Source organism: Rana temporaria, chromosome 13 (genome assembly GCF_905171775.1).
Source record: "Rana temporaria chromosome 13, aRanTem1.1, whole genome shotgun sequence".
In the NCBI taxonomy this organism is placed as follows: Eukaryota; Metazoa; Chordata; class Amphibia; order Anura; family Ranidae; genus Rana; species Rana temporaria.
In genome coordinates, this window is record NC_053501.1 from 29,750,048 (window position 1) to 29,770,597 (window position 20,550).

Here is a 20,550-nt window from a genome sequence, read left to right on the forward strand (position 1 = left end):
AAATTGCCAGCCATTGATTGGCCAGCTATAGAGAGGAGATCCCCTGTACAGCAAGGCTCTGTATACCAGCACTGACTCAGGTGTCCTGTGCCTGCCTTCTCAGGCTCACCAGCAGATGGCGATCGCCTCCCCCCTCATTGCAGAAGAAGAATGTCACCTATCCTGGTTTTCCAAGCCAGAGGGGGAGGGTGGCCAGGCTGGTGATGTCATGAACCTGTCGTGCAAGTGCAGGCGGACTAGCAGGAGGGGAGAGGGTGTGTAGCTGCTGTGCATGCATTACCTGTCTCTATACACCTTCCTGCCTGCTGATCACAGCTACACAGCCCTTCCTGCTGGATACCAGGGGCCGCTGGGACCATCCTGTGCCAAACCCAAGACAGGTAAGTGGCAGCACCACCTCCTCCACCACCCTACATCATGTCACCCAGGGACATGGGCACAGCTGATCGTCCATATTTCTCTGTGTGTGATCAGATCGGTGCTCTGGACTGATACATTGTATGGCATTCCCTGTGCATGCTTTTTATTTCATTTCTATGTCTCTGTAATCTATAGGAGGGGGTGGGGGATGTGTAAATATTAACACTTTCACTTCTGGGAGAGGGTCAGGCAGCTAGATGCCCCCTCCCCCCCCCCCCCACCAGTGAAAAGGGATTAATGATTACATTGTGACAAGCAGAGATCCTGGGAGGGGGAGTGGTTTGGATTTAAAGGGATCAAAATATTGCAGCTGCATCACATCTGTATCACCCGGCATGTCCTGTGCGCCTCTACTTGTGTGTGCCCCCCCCCCCCCCCCCCCCTCCAAAAGAAAAGATCTGATGGATGATCTGCTGTTACATTGTGTCTGTGCCAGTGAATAATACATGAGATTGCTGGGTTTGGTCACTGCAGGGCCCTGTGATTTTGTAATTCACTATTGGGGGGGGGGGGGGGGATGATGAGCCGGCTGGATTTGGCAGATGTCTCTTCCCAAGGCATGGTTTGATTTCTTCCACCCACACTGCTTGTCTGGCCGCAGCCTGTGTTTGTGTTTCCATCACACTCTGTGCTGTGACTTTATATTCCTCCCTGATGACAGGAGGCGAAGGAGAGAGGCCTGAACGCAGGATCGGGGGGGGGGGGCGACGGCGAGCAGATCCGTCCTTGTGGTTGTAAGCCTTCAAGTGTACCTGTCATCGCCCAGTGCAGGTCAGGCAGGTACTTTAGGGGCTCATGCACACGGGCGTAACAAGGACCCCCTACATTCAGATCCAATTTATTACTAATCTGAACGCAGCAGTGCGATATATATTACAGGCCTGGGTACACCTCTGCGTTGTGTATAAAATTCTGCGCCCGCTGTCGGTATTTTTGCATTATTTACGTGTATACGCAAATATGAAAATCGAGCTAGAACAGGAGATCTTAACCTGGTGTCCATGGACCCCTAAGGCCCCGTACACAAGGTCGGTTTGGTCCGATGAGAATGAACCGAAGTTCGTTTTCATCGGACCAAACCGACCGTGTGTATAGGCTATCGGTCTGTTTTCCTTCGGTCCAAAATTTTAAAACCTGCTTCAAAACCGAACCGATGGACCGCTGCCCCATCGGACCAAACCGATGGTTAGTACAGAAAAGCATCGGTTCAAAACCCGCGCATGCTCAGAATCAAGTCGACGCATGCTTGGAAGCATTGAACTTTGTTTTATTCAGCACGTCGCGTGTTTTTCGTCACCGCGTTCTGACCCGATCGGATTTTGAACTGATGGTGTGTACACACATCAGGCCGTACGGCCACTTCAGAGGTGAACCGATGAAAACGGTCCGTCGGACCATTCTCATCGGTTTTGTCCGACCGTGTGTACGGGGCCTTAGGGGTCCATAGATGGGTTTCAGGAGGTCCATGAGGGCCAGATAAAAAATAACATTTACATTCATTATACAGCCCCCTACTTCGTCCCAATCAATGATTTCCCATTGAAGGAAATTAATGAAAACGCACCCTACCCTGCTCATAGCCCCGACCGCTAAGCGCCTCTTGACTCGTCGTTGGCCCATGTTTACCATTTAAAGCAGAACTTCAGTCTCCATACTTGTCTAGTGCTGGCATTTACTTCGGTGCTGGTCTTCGGGCCTCTCCATAGTCCGTAATCCTGGCGCTCATAGACTGGCCCAGGCCTGTGAGCTGAGCTCTGTGCTGGAGAAGACCATGAGCAGACAGGTAGGGGCAGAAGAGACAGTGCATGTTTCTTTTGCAATAATCCCCCCCCCCACCGCCTTCCGGTTCTTCTCCTATGCATCCCATCTGGAAAACGATCAGCCGTCACCGGATGGGAAGCATAGAGATAACTGGTGACCAGATGGAGATTTTTAAGTACTGAAGTTTGCCGCCATTCCATGAGTGTGCGCAATTTTAAAGCGTGACATGTTGGGTATCTATTTAATCAGTGTAATATAATTTTTCACATTGAACAGAAAAATTGGGCTAACTTTACTGTTTTGTTATTTTTTTTATTTATTCCTGAAACATTTTTTTTAAAAAGGTGTTTGAAAAATTATTGCGCAAATACCGTGCGAGATAAAAAGTAGCAATGGCCGCCATTTTATTCCCTAGGGTGTCTGCTAAAAAAAAAAACATATATAATGTTTGGGGGTTCTGAGTAATGATGATTTTTGCATGTAGGAGAGGAGTGCCAGAATAGGCCCGGTATGGAAGTGGTTAAATACCACCAAACGAAAGCTCTATTTGTGTGAAAAAAATTGATAAAAAATTTATTTGGGTAAAGTGTTGCATGACCTCGCAATTGTCATTTAAAGTGTGACCGCGCTAAAAGCTAAAAATTGGCCTGGGCAGGAAGGGGGTAAAAAGTCCCAGTAGGCAAGTGGTTAAGAACCGCTAAGCTAGAAGAATAGACAAATAATTTTACAGATGTGAACATTGTATGGATTTTTACATGACTAATGCCGCGTACACACCATCACTTTATGTGATGAAAAAAAACGAAGTTTTTAAAAACGTCACTTTAAATGACCGTGTGGGGGAAAACGTTGTTTTATGCCTTGTGAAAAACGACAAAAAAAAATTGAAGCATGCTTCAATGTTATGTGTCGTTTTTCAAAACGTCGTTTTTTACTTCACAGAAATTGACCATGTGTAGCAAAAAAATACGTTTTTACACCCGCGCATGCCCAGAAGCTAGTTATGAAGCGAGCTTCAATGGAAAAACGTGGTGAACGTAACCTCGCTTTGCTAGAGCATTGTGAAAAAACGATGGTGTGTAGGCAACTTCGTCTTTGAAAATTGAAGTTTCAAAAACGTTTTTTTACTTCACAGAAAATGTCGTTTTTTTTCATCACATAAAGTGATGGTGTGTATGCGGCATAAGGCTCTGTTTCCACTACTGCGAGTTGTTGTGCGACTTGACACAGGTGAAGTCGCATGACAAGTCAAAACCCATGTATTTCAATGGTCCCCGTACTAATTGGTGTGACTGAAAGGTTCTTGCACTACCTTGTTCTGACTTCGGTGTGACTTTTTCTCACATGGTTTTCACCGTTCGCATTACATTGCATCAAAAATCGCATTGCAAATCGCGCGACTTTGGGGTTGCAATAGTGGAAACGGAGCCTAATGGTGGTCGTTCACGGTGCGATAAAACTGAACGATCGATTTCTGATTCAACAAAACGATCCTACCAAACATCAATAGAATGATGTTTTTTATCAACCCAAGATGATCAGTTTTCACATCCTTGTGAATCGCCTACAATTGATTGCCATGTAATAATCCACCACAACAGATAGTCTTGGGCCGTTCAAAACTGTCACTGCCTCACCTCCATCGCTCAGCAATGGCATTTTTGTCTTGTTTAGTCAGTGTCTGATTCTATCATTTTGTTAAATCGGACATCAATCGTTCAATTTTATCACATCATGTTTGAACATTATAAGGCCTCATGCACAAGGGCCTCTGAGGCAGCATAAAATGTGCATGTATTTCCCTGCCTGGGTGCTCCAGGTGCTGCATATAACCATCCATAATGATTATTGGCTGTAGATGGGTATACATGTTGATGAATTAATAATTAATAATAAGCCCCTTTCTCCCTGGGGGCTCAGAACGTTTTATCTGCTGTATGGGCAGATGGTGAGGCGGCCATCTTGGATGCACTCAGAATATGCTAAAGCCAATTAGCCTACTAGTGTGTCTTTGGAGTATGGGACAAAACTCAACTCATGCATACTCCATGCAGATAGTTTATTTAATAGGACTTGAACCAAGGAACCCAGTGTTGGAAGGCAGAAGTGCTAACAAATGAGCCACTGCATGCCCAATAGCCACAGGTGCAGCACTCAGCTGCCCATAAAAAGCAATGGGTGTATATGCCAATACGTGCATTAATGTGCTTGTGTATAAAGATAGACCGTCCACGTTCAGGGTGGTATGTCTGTACTGGAGGAATGTAAATAAAAAGAAAGCGAACACACTTGCCTAGTGCATTTAACACATTTATTAAAAATATCTGATAAAACCAAAAAGATGTCTACTCGCAAACATAGACGTGTAAACTCGCTCATCGAGCCACATGAGTGGCTAGTACCTCTCAAGTCGCTTGGACTACCAGACCAAGATGGTAGGGGTCCTTGATGGCACCCTGCTGGCTGACGAGTTTCGAAGGATCAACCTTCTTCCTCTGAGGAAGAAGTTTGGTCCTTTGAAACGCGTCAGCGTCCCATCTAGGGCCCCCTACCTTGGTCTGGTAGTCCAAGCAATTTGAGAGGGACTAGCCACTCATGTGGCTCGATGAGCGAGTTTACAAGTCTATGTTTGTGAGTAGACATCTTTTTGGTTCCTCAGCTATTTTTTATAAATTTGTTGGATAATGCACTAGGCCAGTGTGCCCTGTTTATTTTTATTTATATTCCGCCAGCATGGCCAGGACAACTCCAGTCCTAGAGAGCAGCAAGGCATCCGAGGAATTGTACATTTTTTGACCTGGTTATAGAGCACCATGGAGTCAGTTCACTGATGAGGAGGATGCGCAGGAGTATGTTGTTTCATTTGTATGTCTGTACGCATGCGTTTCGTGTTTGCAAATACTGGCACATTTGTCCCCCCTTCCGTCCTGCCCACAACCTCTTGGGACCAGTCACAGGACGCAGGACAGTGCAAAACCATTCACAAAGCGCAGCACAACTCGCGCATGTGCAGTGGGAAGCCGGCTGTGAAGCTGCTAGCAGTCATGCCGGCGTAGGGGACCTAAAGACCAACAAAGATCCGGTTCAGGTGAGGATGGCACTGAATCCTTAAGACCCGTACACGATCCAAAAATCGTACAAAGAATACAGCTTTCAAAGCGATTGTATCATAATTGGATCGTTTGTACACAGCTTTCGAGAGCCGAATGTGACTTTTCATCCGATATTTTCCGATCGGACAAGCACGAAAATATGGCCTAGTGCCTCTGGGCGCTTGTTTGACCACTTCTCCCTTGAGCTGAGTGAGTGAGTGAAAAAGGGAGGGAGCGAGCACGCTGACTAACCCCCAGCCAGAACGGCTCGGATGATGGGGGCAAGCTTACTGAGGAGGAACAGGAAGTGAGAAATTCAGACAAAGGGAAAAAAAAACGCCCCTCATCTCTGCTCTGGGACTAGCAAATGCATTTGAATGTAAACACAAAACCAGAACTCCCTATCTGCATACTGGTTCTTGGTCAGTTAAAAATGATTGAAGCTAGTGGGTCAGCCAGGCAGCTAGCATTTTCACCAGGAGTGTATTTCTTTTTCGGGGTTTCCTTTAAGGATGCTGAACTACAATAAAATGCTGTGGTCATGGCGGTGATGGCTGCAGATCTCCAGAATGGTCTGGAACATATTATTATGTCCTGTGGAGCTCTCGAGGGCTGCGAGTACCCAGCGTCTGTCTCAGGAATTCCTGCACATGCTTTGTGTGTCGGTTGTTAGGAAGATTAGGGACTGTTTATTCCCGGAGCCTTAGCAGCCTTTTCCAACATGGTTGCTGAGGCCTGTTATAAACGGAGCTAAAATCAGCATTGGAACTTCACCGGGTTCTAACAGCTTTAAGAATGGAATAAATCCAAACGTGGGATTCTTGGGGCTGATCTATGGAAACAGAAGAAAATACGAAGCAGACGTTGTCCTCCTGTCTGGAGGATAAAAAGAAAAGGATTTATTTAGTTGCTATGGGCAACCACTCAGTTTTGCTTTAGGCCTCGTACAGACGACCGGACTGTTCGCTGAAATAGGTCCGCCGGACCGTTTTCAGCGGACATGTCCGGCCGGAGATTTCTGTCTGATGGTTGTACACACCATCAGACAGAAATCCCCGCGTACACGATGACGTGGCGACATGTGCGGCCCTGGAAGTTCAATGCTTCCACGCATTTGTCGAAGTGATTCGACGCATGCGAGGGATAGCGGCCGCTCGGACATGTACGGTGAGTCTGTACAGACGACCGAACATGTCCGACGGACAGGATTCCAGCGGACATGTTTCTTAGCATGCTAAGAAACATTTGTCTGCCGCAAAACGGTCGGCTGGACAAATGTCCGCTGGAAACCTGTCCGCTAGGCCGTACAGACGACCGAACATGTCTGCTGAAACTGGTCCGCGGACCAGTTTCAGCAGACATGTTCGGTCGTCTGTACGAGGCCTTAGTTGTCATATATCGGCCATGTTGACATGTATTAAAAAGATAATGTTACGCAGAGTAAATTGATACCCAACATGTCATGCTTCAAAATTGTGCCCACTCGTGGAATGCAAACTTCGACACTTAATAGACAAAGTTTTAACATTTCTACAGGTTACCAGTTTTAGATTACAGAGGAGGTCTTTTGCTAGAATTATTATTGCTCTCGCTCTAACAATCGCGACGATTACTCACATGTGTGGTTTGAACACTGTTTACATCTGCGGGCGTGACTTATGTATGCGTTTGCTTATGTGCGCAAGCACGACGGGACGGGGTGCAAATCTCTATTTTTTTGTTTATTTTACTTTCTATTTTTACAACGTCCCTTATATATATTTTGGATCACTTTTATTCTTATTACATGTAAACATAACTTGTAATAGAAAAAAGCATGACAGGACCTCTTTAATGTGAGATCTGGAGTCAAAAGACCTCATATCTCACATTTACACTTAAATGCAATAAAATAAAAAATGTCTTCCTCTTTTTTTTTTTTTTATTAAAAAAAAAATTCCCCTTTGGGCGGAAGTGACGTTTAGGCTGCATTCAAACCTGAGCGTTTTGACGCCTGAAGCGCGAAGCTCAAAAACGCTAGAGGGGAAAAAATACATTATTTCCTATGGAGATGGTTCACATCTCCACTGCAAAATGCCTGACGCCGAACGCCTGAAGCTCAAACAAGTTCCGGACCCTTTTTTTGTCGCGCGAATCGGGCGGTTTGGGCGTTTTTGAGCGTTTGCTTCCCATAGAAAGTAATGGAAATGCTCGATTCAAGCGACTAGCGCGACAAAGAGCGTTTGCTATGGGCGTTTTGTTGCTTTAATCAATAGAACAGGCAAAAGATAAAAAAAGATCTACCAACATAGCAACAAGTGATGAAAAGATGATAATTTTTCCTATTGGCTAAAATAAAAAACGCCGAAGTACTAAAACGTCGGACGACGCTGTATGCAAACGTGCAAATAAGCATGAATACGCGCGACAAAACGCAGGAAAAAACGACCGAAGGACCTACGCTCAGGTGTGAATGCAGCCTTAACGTCGCTGCCATCATTCAATGGTATGGAGTTGAGTGGGGGTCATCATTCCCTTACTCGACTTTCAGCCTCTGAGGGGAGAACATTGGATTGTCTCCGCTGCTACCGACGGCATTGGTAACTGGCAGAGATGACCAGGATGTGGCGGGAGGGGGAGTGCTGACCTCTCCTGCCGCCGATAAAAGTGATCTCATGGCGAATCCATCACAGAGACCACTTTTACCAGAAAGAGGAACGCCCACCGTTTTTTAAAATACCGGGGATGTGGCAGCTATCTGCTTCCATAACAATGGTATTCAACGTCAAATACCGACGTATAATGATGGCAGGCGCTCCGGAAGTGGTTAAACACCCCAGTCTTCATTTTAGGGGAACCCTTGCGATCGTCAGAGAAAATCAATGGCCTACAATTTGAGTTTTTGTAGGATAAATCATCCTAGATACTTGTATGGAAGCACCAGCTACACCGACCCTTCAAACAAGCAGCGACAATGGGGTCAATTCACTCAGGCCTTGTACACACGGTCGGACCAAACCGTTGTGACTGGTCCGTCGGACTGTTTTCATCGATTCACCTCTGAAGTGGCCGTACGGCCTGATATGTGTACACATCGTCAGTCCAAAATCCGATCGGGTCAGAACGCGGTGACGTCAAGCACACGACGTGCTGAATAAAATGAAGTTCAATGCTTCCAAGCATGCGTCGACTTGATTCTGAGCATGTGCGGGTTTTGAACCGATGCTTTTCTGTACTAACCATCGGTTTGGTCCGATGGGGCAGCGGTCCATCGGTTCGGTTTTGAAGCATGTTTTAAAATTTTGGACCGAAGGAAAACTGACCGATGGCCTATACACACGGTCGGTTTGGTCCAAAGAAACTGAACCTCGATCCATTCTCATTGGTTCGGTCCGACCGTGTGTACGGGGCCTAAGAGTTAAATAACGGCCAAAAAAAATGCGGTAAATTCAGGTTTGAAAGTGCAATTCACTAAGAATTTTGCGTTTAAATATGGAATCCTGTGTTTGTTTGTTTTTAGCGGTAATTACCGCATTATTTAATGTTGTAGTTTATCGCTTTTAGCTGGTTGCTAAGGAGCGGGTCGGGAAGCCGTCTGCTGCGTCCTTAACAACGGATGACTCATCAGCTGTCAGTGGGTTCCCTGCTGTGTAAATTGATGGCGCTATATAAGTACTTGGATTAAATAAATATATAAATAAACGGTCGGTAAAACTTTCATGAATTAGGCACGGGACTTTTTAAGGAGACCATGCTGCCAGAAAAGTTTCACAATTGCTTTTTTGAATTCCCCTTTTGTTTTTCAATGTAGTTATTGTTTAGACATGTCTCTTTAACAAGGAATCAATGACCTATTTTATTCTCTAATTATCCCCATTGAAAGAATTTAATCCAGTTTCCTGTGTGAGATATAGATATACCGAGTCTGACCTGGGAAAATCTGATCATCGTATTGTTCCAGGTAATTGACTCTCCCCGCCCTCATTTGTGGGATAACAATGATGCTTTTCTAACCCCTTGCCAGAAAGTGAAATGGGATCAGGTTTCCTAAAAGCTTCAGGTGAAGGACTTTGACGTGAACTGTTTAGAATGTAGAGCAATAGCCGGCGACTGGCCTGGAATCATAACGTCCCGGTTCCGGAACCTTTGTGGTTTGAACCGTTTTGGATTTAGGACCTCATTCACACGGCCATATAAAAACTGCCAGCAACTGGTTTGTATTGCATCTCAACTTATATGCGTTTTTGTCTGTATGAGTTAAAGTGGTTCTAAAAGCAGAATGTTTTTTACCTTAATGCATTTTCTGCGCAGGATCATCCCCCCAGCTCCCCCTTATACTTACCTGAGCCCAATCCAGTGCAATGCCGAGGACAGAGTGCCAACAGCAAGAGCCATTCGCTCCTGCTGCTGTCGATCAAATCCTGTAATTAGGGGGTGGGGCCCAGTCCTGCTGTCTGTGTCTATGGACGCAGACAGCGCTGCTTAACCACTTGCTTACTGGGCACGTATACCCCCCTCCTGCCCAGGTGAAATTTCAGCTTCCGGCATGGCCTCGCTTTAACTGACCATTGCGCGGTCGTGCGACGTGGCTCCCAAACAAAATTGACGTCCTTTTTTCCCCACAAATAGAGTTTTCTTTTGGTGGTATTTGATCACCTCTGCGTTTTTTTTTTTTTTGCGCTATAAACAAAAAAAAACAGCGTCAATTTTGAAAAAAAAAACTATATTTTTTACTTGTTGCTATAATAAATAGCCCAATTAAAAAAAAAAAAAAAAAATTCTCAGTCTAGGCCGATATGTATTCTTCTACATTTTTTTGGTAAAAAAAAAATCGGAAGAAGCGACTGGTTTGCGCAAAAGTTATAGCGCCTACAAAATAGGGGACAGAATTATTATTATTATTTTTTTTTTACTAGTAATGGCGGCGATCTGCGATTTGTATTGGGACTGCGACATTATGGCGGACACATCGGACACTTTTGACACATTTTTGCCACCATTCACATTTATACTGTGATCAGTGCTATAAATATGCACTAATTACTGTATAAATGTGACTGGCATTGAAGGGGTTAACACTAGGGGGTGAGGGAAGGCTTAAATGTGTACCCTGCATAGTGTTTCTAACTGTGGTGGAAGGGGACTGACTGGGGGAGGTGACCGATCTGTGTCCCTATGTACAAGAGACACAGATCGGTCTCCTCTGTCCCTGACAGCACGCTGTCTGTGAGAGCCGGCAATGAGAAATTATCTCATATGTAAACATATGAGATCATCTCTCATTGGCCGCACAGATTGCCTAGCAAACGGCCACTCCGATTGGCCAATCACGGCGATCGGTGATTGGCTGTGTCCAAGGACACGGCCAGCACAGAAGTTCCCCGTCGGGAAGTGGTTAAAAGCCATAGCGAGGGAACATACAGAAAGATTATACATTCAGAATGGACATAAAGTCCTCTAAAAGGCTGAAAATGTTCTGTTCCATAAAGAAATGCCGGCAGAGACCGTTTATTGCTAAATGCACTGCCAGGGCTGATTTACATCGGACCTTCAGTCATTTTTTTATCTTTCCATCTATTAAATCTTCTGCCCTTGTTGTTTTAACTTTTATAGTGAAACATTTTTTTTTTGCCAGTAAATGCCTTATACAGCCCACTTCCTGTTTCTTGTCTGGTAAAAAGCCTAGGCTTATGACACCATGCACAGCTCTCTCTCACTCTCTTGTGAGAATTTGCCAGGAAGGGAGGGGGATGAATCATAAGATGTCCAATGAAAGCTGCAGAGCTGGTGGTGTGTGTCTGTGTAAATCCAGGAAGTGAACAGGCTGCCCACAGTTAACATGGTTGCAGCCAGACTCAGTGGTGGGAGATTTCTGCAGCATATTTGGCAAGTACAGGCAGTAGTTTATTTAGGTTTTGTGCTGCCCTAGGCCTGACTAAACTCGTGCACCCCCTAATTAAAATAGGACCCACCCCTTCCTGTCAAGGCCACACCCATTGCTGTTTAAGACCGCCCTGAAATTTTCGAGTGGGGACACTTATGTACAACCAGCCTGTAAGGTTTTTTCCCGAATGATCAATGGTGTCTGCTATAGTATTGTATTCTGATGGCCTGTTTGGGCAATGGATTTCCTTAATTTGCATATATTTCCTCTCACTTCCTGTTTGGCTACGGGGCAGGAAGTGAAGGGAAATCTCTGCAATGGGACAGGGATAGTAAAAAATAAACTGACAGGGGCTATAACCCTCCTTTACTCTATCCAAAATGAAAATAAAAAGTGTTGCCTATAGTTCTACTTTGCGGCCGCTTTATGGGGGTGCTAGACTAATTTGCCTAACAGTGTAGCGCAAGCCGGCAGGGACTCTTTTTGTGCTGCCCTAGGCATGGGCCTTGTTGGCCTAGGCCAGGATACAGCATTGAGTACAATATATATAAAATAATATGCAAAGTGTTGGAGGGAAGCTTCAGAATGAGTGAGTAACTTGTATAGCGCTGACAAATGCGAACCGAATCGCCTCAGGGCGCTTGAATCCAGAGTCGTGCTGATCCTTCAGAAGAGGTGGGTCTTCAGTTTTTTCCTAAAAGCCTGATGGTTTTCTTCCATGCGAATGGTCGTGGGTAGAACATTCCAAAGCCGAGGTCCTTGGACTGAAAATCTACGTTCTCCCTTAGATTTGTAGCGGCTGTGGGGATTTCGAGAAGGTTTTGGTTAGTTGATCGGAGCACCCGATTGGTGACGTAGGGTTTAATTTTCTCGTTTACGTATTGCGGAGCGCTTCCTTGTGCGCATTTGTGAGTGAGGCATAGTGTCTTGAATGTGATCCGATCCTTTATGGCTAGCCAGTGGAGGGACCTCAAGACCGAGGCGATAGATTCCCACGTTTTTTTACCTGTTACCAGTCTGGCTTCCGTGTTCTGGATGACTTGTAGACGCAAAAGCTGGTATTTGGGTAGTCTTAAGTAGAGGGAGTTTGCGTAGTCGAGTCGGGAATTAATGATTGTACCAACCACTACTGCTTTATCCTGTTTCGGGATGAAGGGGATGAGTCTACGTAGCATGCAGGGAAGGAATGGCAAAGATGTTTTTTATTACAAATTATGGGCCAGATTCACATAGAACGGCGGCGTAACGTATCATAGATACGTTACAGCGCCGCAAGTTTTCATCGCAAGTGCCTGATTCACAGAGCACTTGCGATGAAAACTACGCCGGCGGCCTCCGGCGCAAGCGGGCCAATTCAAATGGGCGTGTGCCATTTAAATTAGGCGCGCTCCCGCGCCGGACCTACTGCGCATGCTCCGTTTCGCAAATCCCGTCGTGCTTTGCGCGCCGTGACGTCATTTATTTGAACGGCGACGCGCGTAGCGTACTTCCATATTCCCGGACGTGTTACGGAAACGACGTTCATTTTTAAATTTCGACGCGGGAACGACGGACATACTTTAGACAGCAATACGTTTGCTGACTAAAGTTAGGGCACCTAAAACGACGACTAACTTTGCGACGGGAAACTAGACTAGCGGCGACGTAGCGAACGCGAAAATCCGTCGGGGATCCGCCGTAACTGCTAATTTGCATACCCGACGCTGGTTTACGACGCGAACTCCACCCAGCGGCGGCCGCGGTATTGCATCCTAAGATCCGACAGTGTAAAACAATTACACCTGTCGGATCTTATGGCTATCTATGCGTAACTGATTCTATGAATCCGTCGCATAGATAGAAACAGAGATACGACGGTGTATCAGGAGAAACGCCGTCGTATCTCTTTGGTGAATTTGGCCCTATGTGAGCAGACTGCAGTTCCTCTTTAACTACAGGTAGGACACAGAGATCCTTTTTTTCTTAATACAAGGTACATGTTACAGTGAAGAGCAAAGTGCAGTAACCTCCAGCAGTCAAAGGAAATTGATTTATTTTTTCTTCTTTAACCGGCCTCTGTAAACCAAATCTGCTATGTGTTATTGGACTTTGCACCTCATCGCCGAGCTTTGCGCTGCTTTCCTGTGTTGGGGTCCCCATGCACAAATTCCTGAACTTTGATTTTGTCATGTAGAAATCTGACCACGCATAGACAGGAAGACGCAAAAGAATAGCATCACCCGAACCTTGATTGGACCAATTGGCTATTTTTAATTCCTATTGTTTCCAGGTATTTAAAATGAGCTTCCAGCATAGGAAATCCTATCGAGGGAAGAGCAGGTTAGCTCCCCTGCTGTGTGACCTAATACAGGTGACTTGTCAGCCGTAATCCTCCTCTTCCAGCGACCATAGAAGCCGTATAATGCTTGCTATAGGCAAGCAGACTTTTCATCTACTGCTGCAAAATATGTCGGAGCATACTTGGCAATCATTGTAGAGGTTGCACAGGGATTCCGGGATAACGGCTACAGACTTATAGCCGGATTCAGGTACAGTTACGACGGCGTATTAGTAGATACGCCGTCGTAACTCCGAATCCGTGCCGTCAGTGTTTAGAAATACAACATGTTTTATTTTTTTCCGTCTATGTACAACTCCGATGGAGAAAAAACCCCTGCATGTTCAGAATCCAGTCGACGCATGCTCGGAAGCATTGAGCTTCATTTTTCTCGGCTCGTCGTGGTGTTTTACGTCACCGCGTTTTGGACGGTCGGAATTTAATCTGACAGTGTGTATGCAAGACTAATGGAAGTCAGCTTCATTGGAATTCCGACGGAAAATTCCATTCCATCGATCGTGTGTACGTGGCATTAGAGTAACGCCTGCAGGTATTTAGTACCTCTTAGGCCTTGTACACATGACCAGTTTTCCTGGCAGAAACACTGCCATGAGGGATTTTGGCCAAGAAACCCGGCCATGTGTATGCTCCATCACAGATTTCCCGACAGGAAAATCGGCGGGAAAAAGAGAACATTTTTCCCGCCGGGATTCCTGTCAGTTTTTAAACCTGCAGTTTCCCTATGGGGAAAACCTGCCGTGGAGCATACACACGGCCGGGTAGAAAGGTCTATAGTGCCTTTAAAGAGGAACTTCACCCAGATCTGTTAAAACTAAAAGCCAAAAGCTACAAGTAATGTAGCAGCTGACTTTTAACAAACAAATACAGTAAAACCTAACTGTAACCATATTGCTACACTTGGAGGCACCTCTCTTCTCTTTTATACTCAGTTGTGACATGACGTTACTTGTATATCAAGACATTGCTTGTATATCAAGTCAAGATTTGTATAAAAAAAATAGCTTGTCTTGCAAAACGGTCTCACACCAAGTTTTTACTGTACTTACATCCGATGGTGTCCAGCACTGTCTTCCAATAGCTTAAAGTTTTCTTTTACTCACCACTGCACAAGAGGAGGCCTGCGGAATGCCATCTTGGATATGTTAGCCGGCTGAATGATCACAGTGATGGTTGACTCCCAATTTAAAGATGGCTTCTGAAGTGTCACTGCTTATGTGCGAGCTGATGGACTGCAAGGAGAGTGTTATGAAGCTTCCTAGAATGTGTGACTTGTATGCCAGAAGGATGCAAGCAGGTGGGTGGGCAAGCTGTATGAGGAATAGGGGAACAAGAGCACCAGGCCAAAAAGAAGGCCTCCCCAATACCTGTAAGTATGTAAGTGGTAGGTGCAAGGATTAGAAGGATACCAAGGGCCAGATTCTCAGTGGAGATACGACGGCGTATCTCTGCGTTGTGCCGTCGTATCAATGCGCCTGATTCTTAGAATCAGTTACGCATAGATATCTGTTAGATCCGACAGGCTTAAAGCGGTAGTTCCCCCTCCAAAAATGTTTTACCCTTAGTCTGATGCTCATTTTTGTCTAGGAGAATCGGCTAGTTGTTTTAAAATCGACGCTGTACTTACCGTTGTAGAGAGCGATCTTCTCCGCCACTTCCGGGTATGGGTCTTCGGGAGTGGGCATTCCTTCTTGATTGACAGGCTTCCGACGGTCGCATCCATCGCGTCACGAGTAGCCAAAAGAAGCCGAACGTCGGCGCGGCTCTATACGCCGCCTGCGCACCGACGTTCGGCTACTTTCGGAAAATCATGACACGATGGATGCGACCATCGGAAGCCTGTCGGAAGACGGTCAATCAAGAAGGAACGCCCATACCCGAAGACCAAACCCGGAAGCGGCGGAGAAGATCGCTCTCTACAACGTTAAGTACAGCGTCGATTTTAAAACAACTAGCCGATTCCCCTAGACAAAATGAGCATCAGACTAAGGGTAAGATTTTTTTGGAGGGGGAACTACCGCTTTGAGTCTCTTACGCCGTCCGATTGTAACTGCATTTTTACGCTGGTCGCTAGGTGGCGCTTCCGTCGAATTTCGCGTCAAGTATGCAAATTGGCTAGATATGCGAATTCCCGAACATACGCCCGGCCGACGCAGTAAAGTTACGCCATTTATGTTAGGCTTTTCCCGGCTTATAGTTGCCCCTGCTATATGGTGGCATAAGTGCTGCCTAACAATGTTAAGTATGGCCGTCGTTCCTGCGTCGAAATTTGAAAAAGTTACGTTGTTTGCGTAAGTCGTCCGTGAATGGGGCTGGACGTCATTTACGTTCACGTCGAAACCAATGACGTCCTTGCGGCGAAAAACATCAATCACGTTGGGTCACAGTACATTTACATAAAACACGCCCCCCTGATCCAAATTTGAATTAGGCGGGCTTACGCAGGCCGATTTACGCTACGCCGCCGCAACTTACGGAGCAAGTGCTTTGAGAATACAGCACTTGCCCGTCTAAGTTGCGGAGGTGTAACGTAAATCGGATACGTTACGCCACCGCAAAGATACGCGGTCCTATGTGAATCCAGCCCCAAGTCTTGTATTTGAGTAAAGGTCTGCTTTATGGTGCCTACAGACCTGGCTGAGTTTGCTTAGAGGGACTTTGTCAATAATTATTGTTAGCCTCAGGACAGCCATTGTTTCCAGCACTTCCTCCGCCATAGGCAAAAGCTTGTAAATTCAAAAATACAAACTGGAACTGTTTGTAGAACAAATTTTTGTTAGCTTGTTCCGCATGCATTGTTTTAACTTCTTTAGCCTGGAGAAGAATATTATGCTTCCTACAAAGTTGCTGTTATATTATGTTTCCATTTTTGACTTGATCTTTCAGTAAACTATAGTGAAGCTGTCAAAATATATTGCCAAGTTTTGACAGAAGTTTATTTAAATTTTATATTTGTATAAAAAATTTCAAGTAGAACATAAAATAAAAGATGAAGAAACAATACAGTTATCAACATTACTTATGCAATGACATGAGATCTAAAAGTGTCAAAATAGACTTTGAAAAACATTCTAATAACAGCATGATTTGTGGTATTCAGTAAGGTTATGGTGGGGTACCTGAGTGTTTTGAAGTTCCAGTAGGCACAAAAAGAGATGGTGGACAATTAATTCAAACAATAGCATATGAACAAATTGTAAAAGTGGTTAACCCTGACCTAGAAAGGGTAAAGACACAAGTGATAAAAAAGAATAACCATTAAGCTGGCCATAGATGGTTTGAATATCAGCCGGTTCAGCAGATTTGAACCTTGTATGGGCAGGCTAAAAGTACCCAAGTTGCAGGGCCGATCCTAGGGTCACAGACGCCTGGGTGCAGAAATATTTCTGGCGCCCCCACATGGGCGTGGTCATCTTACTAGCGCCTCCCCTTTACACATGTTTCTATGGCTATGACTCAAACACAGAGATGCTCCACTAAGAAGTCTTCATTAGTGTCCCCCATCAGAGCCCCCCACCCACAGCAGGTGTCCCCCATCAGAGCCCCCCACATCAGGTGTCCCCATAGATCAGTACTTGTCCAATAAATCGCTGTAGCTCGGGCGCATACGTGGTATCTTTGGTTACTTGGAGGGTGGCACTCTGAGAGCATTTCTGGGAGTGCACGGGATGATTGGCAGCAGCTCCGGCCAACCCAGAAGCCTCTCATCACACCGCCTATGAGATAAGAGCCGACACACGCAGAGGGGGCGGCGCAGACAGAAGACTGCTCCATGCACACCGGACAGAATTAATTAGTGGAGCCTAGTGCCAAAACATGTTCGGGGACAGCGGGAGGTATGTGCTCTTGTCAGTTGCCAGCGGAGAGAGCAAGCGGTATGGGGAACCGCAGAACCCGCTACATGCGCTCTGCCTCTGGACACAGATAAGGAGGAGGGAGGGGAGCACTTTGGAGCTTCGGCGCCCCCACCTCTGCGGCGCCTGGGTGCGGAGCACCCCGTGCACCCTGCCTACAATCGGCCCTGCCAAGTTGATCAATCAGCTTGGATAGAACCAGCCTGCTGGATTTTACATCTGATTTATTGCTTGCGGCTGGTATAGGGAAAGCCGTCCCTGCCGGGAGAACACAATGGCTCCGTGTGAGGTATTCCCCTGTCAACCCATGGCTAAAGAGAAAAAAAAATAAATTGTTCTATGGCCAGCCTTAGAAAACACCTCACACCAGGATTATTCCACAAGTTCAGGCCAAATGCCGTAGTAAATCATTACAATATCATTGGTAGGTAGGTGATAGGGAGCAATACAGACAGTGGTGTATGCAAAGTATGGCACATATGGAAAGTGCCATATAAAGGGGGCACGTGTGTGGCTTGGCAGCACTGACTTACCAGGGTCTCTTCTTCCCAGGGCTGGATTAACGTAGGGGCTATTAAAGTTGCAGCTCCAGGCCCCTACCATAATATCGACTCAATATAGAGATTCTACACACAATTACCGTCCAGTCACCAGCCGCTACATTGCCTTGCATTCTCGCCAGACAGCTAAATTATAGGCCCAAGACAGTGAGGCATCCCGAAACGGCGACCGCTACATACATTGCCTTACAGAGAAAGCTGTGCTACATAGCCTCTGTACTAGTGCACTGAGGCTGAGCATGCTCCTCCCCTTGACGTCCCGAGCGGCATGATGACATCCAGAGCCCGGTGGGAAAGAAGTGTCGGCAGCGCCGCTGCAAGCAAGGAGGAGGAAGCGCCGTACAAGTACAAGAACATGTAAGCTTTGCCTCTGCATGGGGCTGGGGAAGTCAGGCAGATAAGTGCAGCTCAGTGTACTGGCTCTGGCTGAAGTGGGTTAACTGGAAGGCAGGCCAGAGGGGAAGCGCTGACAGTGCCTCCTAAGCCTATCACTACCAGTGCTCATTAGTGCAGCTCATCCGTACTAGTGTCACCTAGTGCCACTGCCACCTATCCGTGCAGCTTGTCAGTGCCAGTCTCGCCAATCAGTGCAGCTCATCAGTGCCTTTTTTGTTAAGGTTATCTGGAAGACGGGTTTCAAATGTTTTGACAGGAGCGCAGTTTCAGTGCTCGCCATAGGCGTCATTTTCACTAGATACGTTTCTGCGTACAGGGATTGATCCCATAAATTCCAGGTTTTATTAAAGAGGTCCAGGGTACCTCCTACCTTTACTGTGAGGTACTCCATCCCTATCACACCTGCGACAACATTTAGAGAGCCAGTATAATGAAATGGTTCGCCTGACAGCCCTCAACATATGAGAAACTAATTTGTTGGATTATTTAGAAACTCCATGGAAGGGTTGTTCTAAAAGAGAATGAATGGGGTCTGAGGGGGGAATGACATCTAGGATTTGATTCAGGAGCAACATCAACTGAGACCAAAATTATTTTATAAGGGAACATTGCCAGAATATATGATATATTGATGCTTTATCAGACACACATCTCCACCACGACTCTACTATCCTCGGGTTATTCTCCTCATACCTGTTGCCATTTATGCATAGATAAATGAGGATTGTTCTCTAGCGTTTGGTGCTCATGATGGATTTTGTATCTAGAAAAGAACCTGGTGCAGGCCTTGAGCGCATACAGATTCAAAAGGCGTTGGTTTATCCAAGTCCGTAGAAGGATGTAAGGCAGAAAAAGAATTCCTGACTTGTAGGTATATATAGAAGAGCTTTTAGGAAAACGTTTATTGGCTTGCAATTCTTTAACGAAGAATTGCAGGATACGGGATTAATAAGCTGTTGAAATTAAAATATACATACAAGTAACATAAATTTGAGGTGGATTTCTTGTTTTCTAGCAGCTACCTGCGATCTTATGTTCCCAGTGGAAGGATATAGACTGATGCCTTGTACACATGATCAGTTTTCCCGGTGGTAAAAAGTCAGCCGGGAAAACCGAGAACCTGCCTTGTACACACGGCCAGGTTTCTTGACAGGAAAATTGCCATGAGAGCTTTGGTCGGGAATCCCAGCCGTGTGTATGCTCCACTGGCATTGCCCTGCAGTGTTTACCATTGGAAAACTGCCAAGAAAACAAACCCCGGGAATCCCGACAGGAAAATGGAGAACATGTCCTCTTTTTTCCTGCCGGGATTCCCGCCGGTTTTCTTGCCGGGAAAACTGCAATTTAGCATACACACGGATGTTTTTCCTGGCGAAAAACTGTCATGGCAGTTTTCCTGCTGGGAAAACCAGTCGTGTGTATGAGGCATAACAATTGCTACGTGTATGGCCAGCTTTAGGGCTATGCTACATGAGCGGTTATTCTTTACTTGATACTTGAGATGCTTATCCATTTATTGGCTTTCACCTAATTTCCAGCACATTGGAATCAATTGCTGCTAATGAGGTGGGAAATTCAATAGCAAAAGATTAAAAATCACCCATATAGCTAAGCCCTTACGCTGATGCTGGCTCATTATGCTGATGCATAAGCAATGCTTGAATGTTCCAAGTATACATATCTATTAACTTTCTCATATTTACAGCAGAACTACAGGAATTGAAGCCCTAGACATTGTTTTTTCTTTATCTCTATACTTTTTTCGAGATGTCTGCTAGCTGGTCCTTGACGTCACTTCCTCTCTTTTTACTTATGTCAGTGCAAGAGGGGGGGTGACATCCATCCATGACTGGTGTAAGTGCCACTCAGGCCTTGGAATGATGGTGTTCTGCCCTGAAGAAAGCTGCCGGCACTGGACTGACTGGCATGTTGGGAACAATCGGTTGTACAAGCAACAGGAATACCTCATACGAATGCAAAATACGATTCCTCCTTTTATTAAAATAGCCAATGGCAACTAGAATAGCATTTATTCCAGATATTTTATTAAAGGAAGAACATAATTTTGCATCCCATTGTTTGATGTTTCTGTTGCAGGTACAATTGATTGCTTCTATGAAGACAAGCTGAGCCAGCACCTGAGATGTGATTGTGGAGTGTGGAGCCCGATCTTGCCTGGAGCAGCATGTGAAATATTTGATAAAGTCGGGACAATGCTAAAGCTTGGGAGGGTAGGTAAAAGTTGGGATTTTTTTTCCAACAAAGGAGG

At 45.7% G+C, this 20,550-nt stretch overlaps 1 protein-coding gene across 5 annotated transcripts in view; it reads left to right on the forward strand.

The window, feature by feature from the left end:
* Window positions 1-207: 207 nt before the first annotated feature.
* CEP170B (centrosomal protein 170B) overlaps window positions 208-20,550 on the forward strand; it is a 110,681-nt gene continuing 90,338 nt past the window's right edge. For 3 of the 5 annotated variants that reach the window (XM_040332684.1, XM_040332686.1, XM_040332689.1), the window contains exon 1: window positions 209-380. The gene's annotated coding sequence lies outside the window, so the exon portion shown is untranslated. Of the gene's footprint in view, window positions 381-20,550 lie in introns of all 5 variants that reach the window. The other 2 variants (XM_040332687.1, XM_040332688.1) reach the window with 1 other exon arrangement.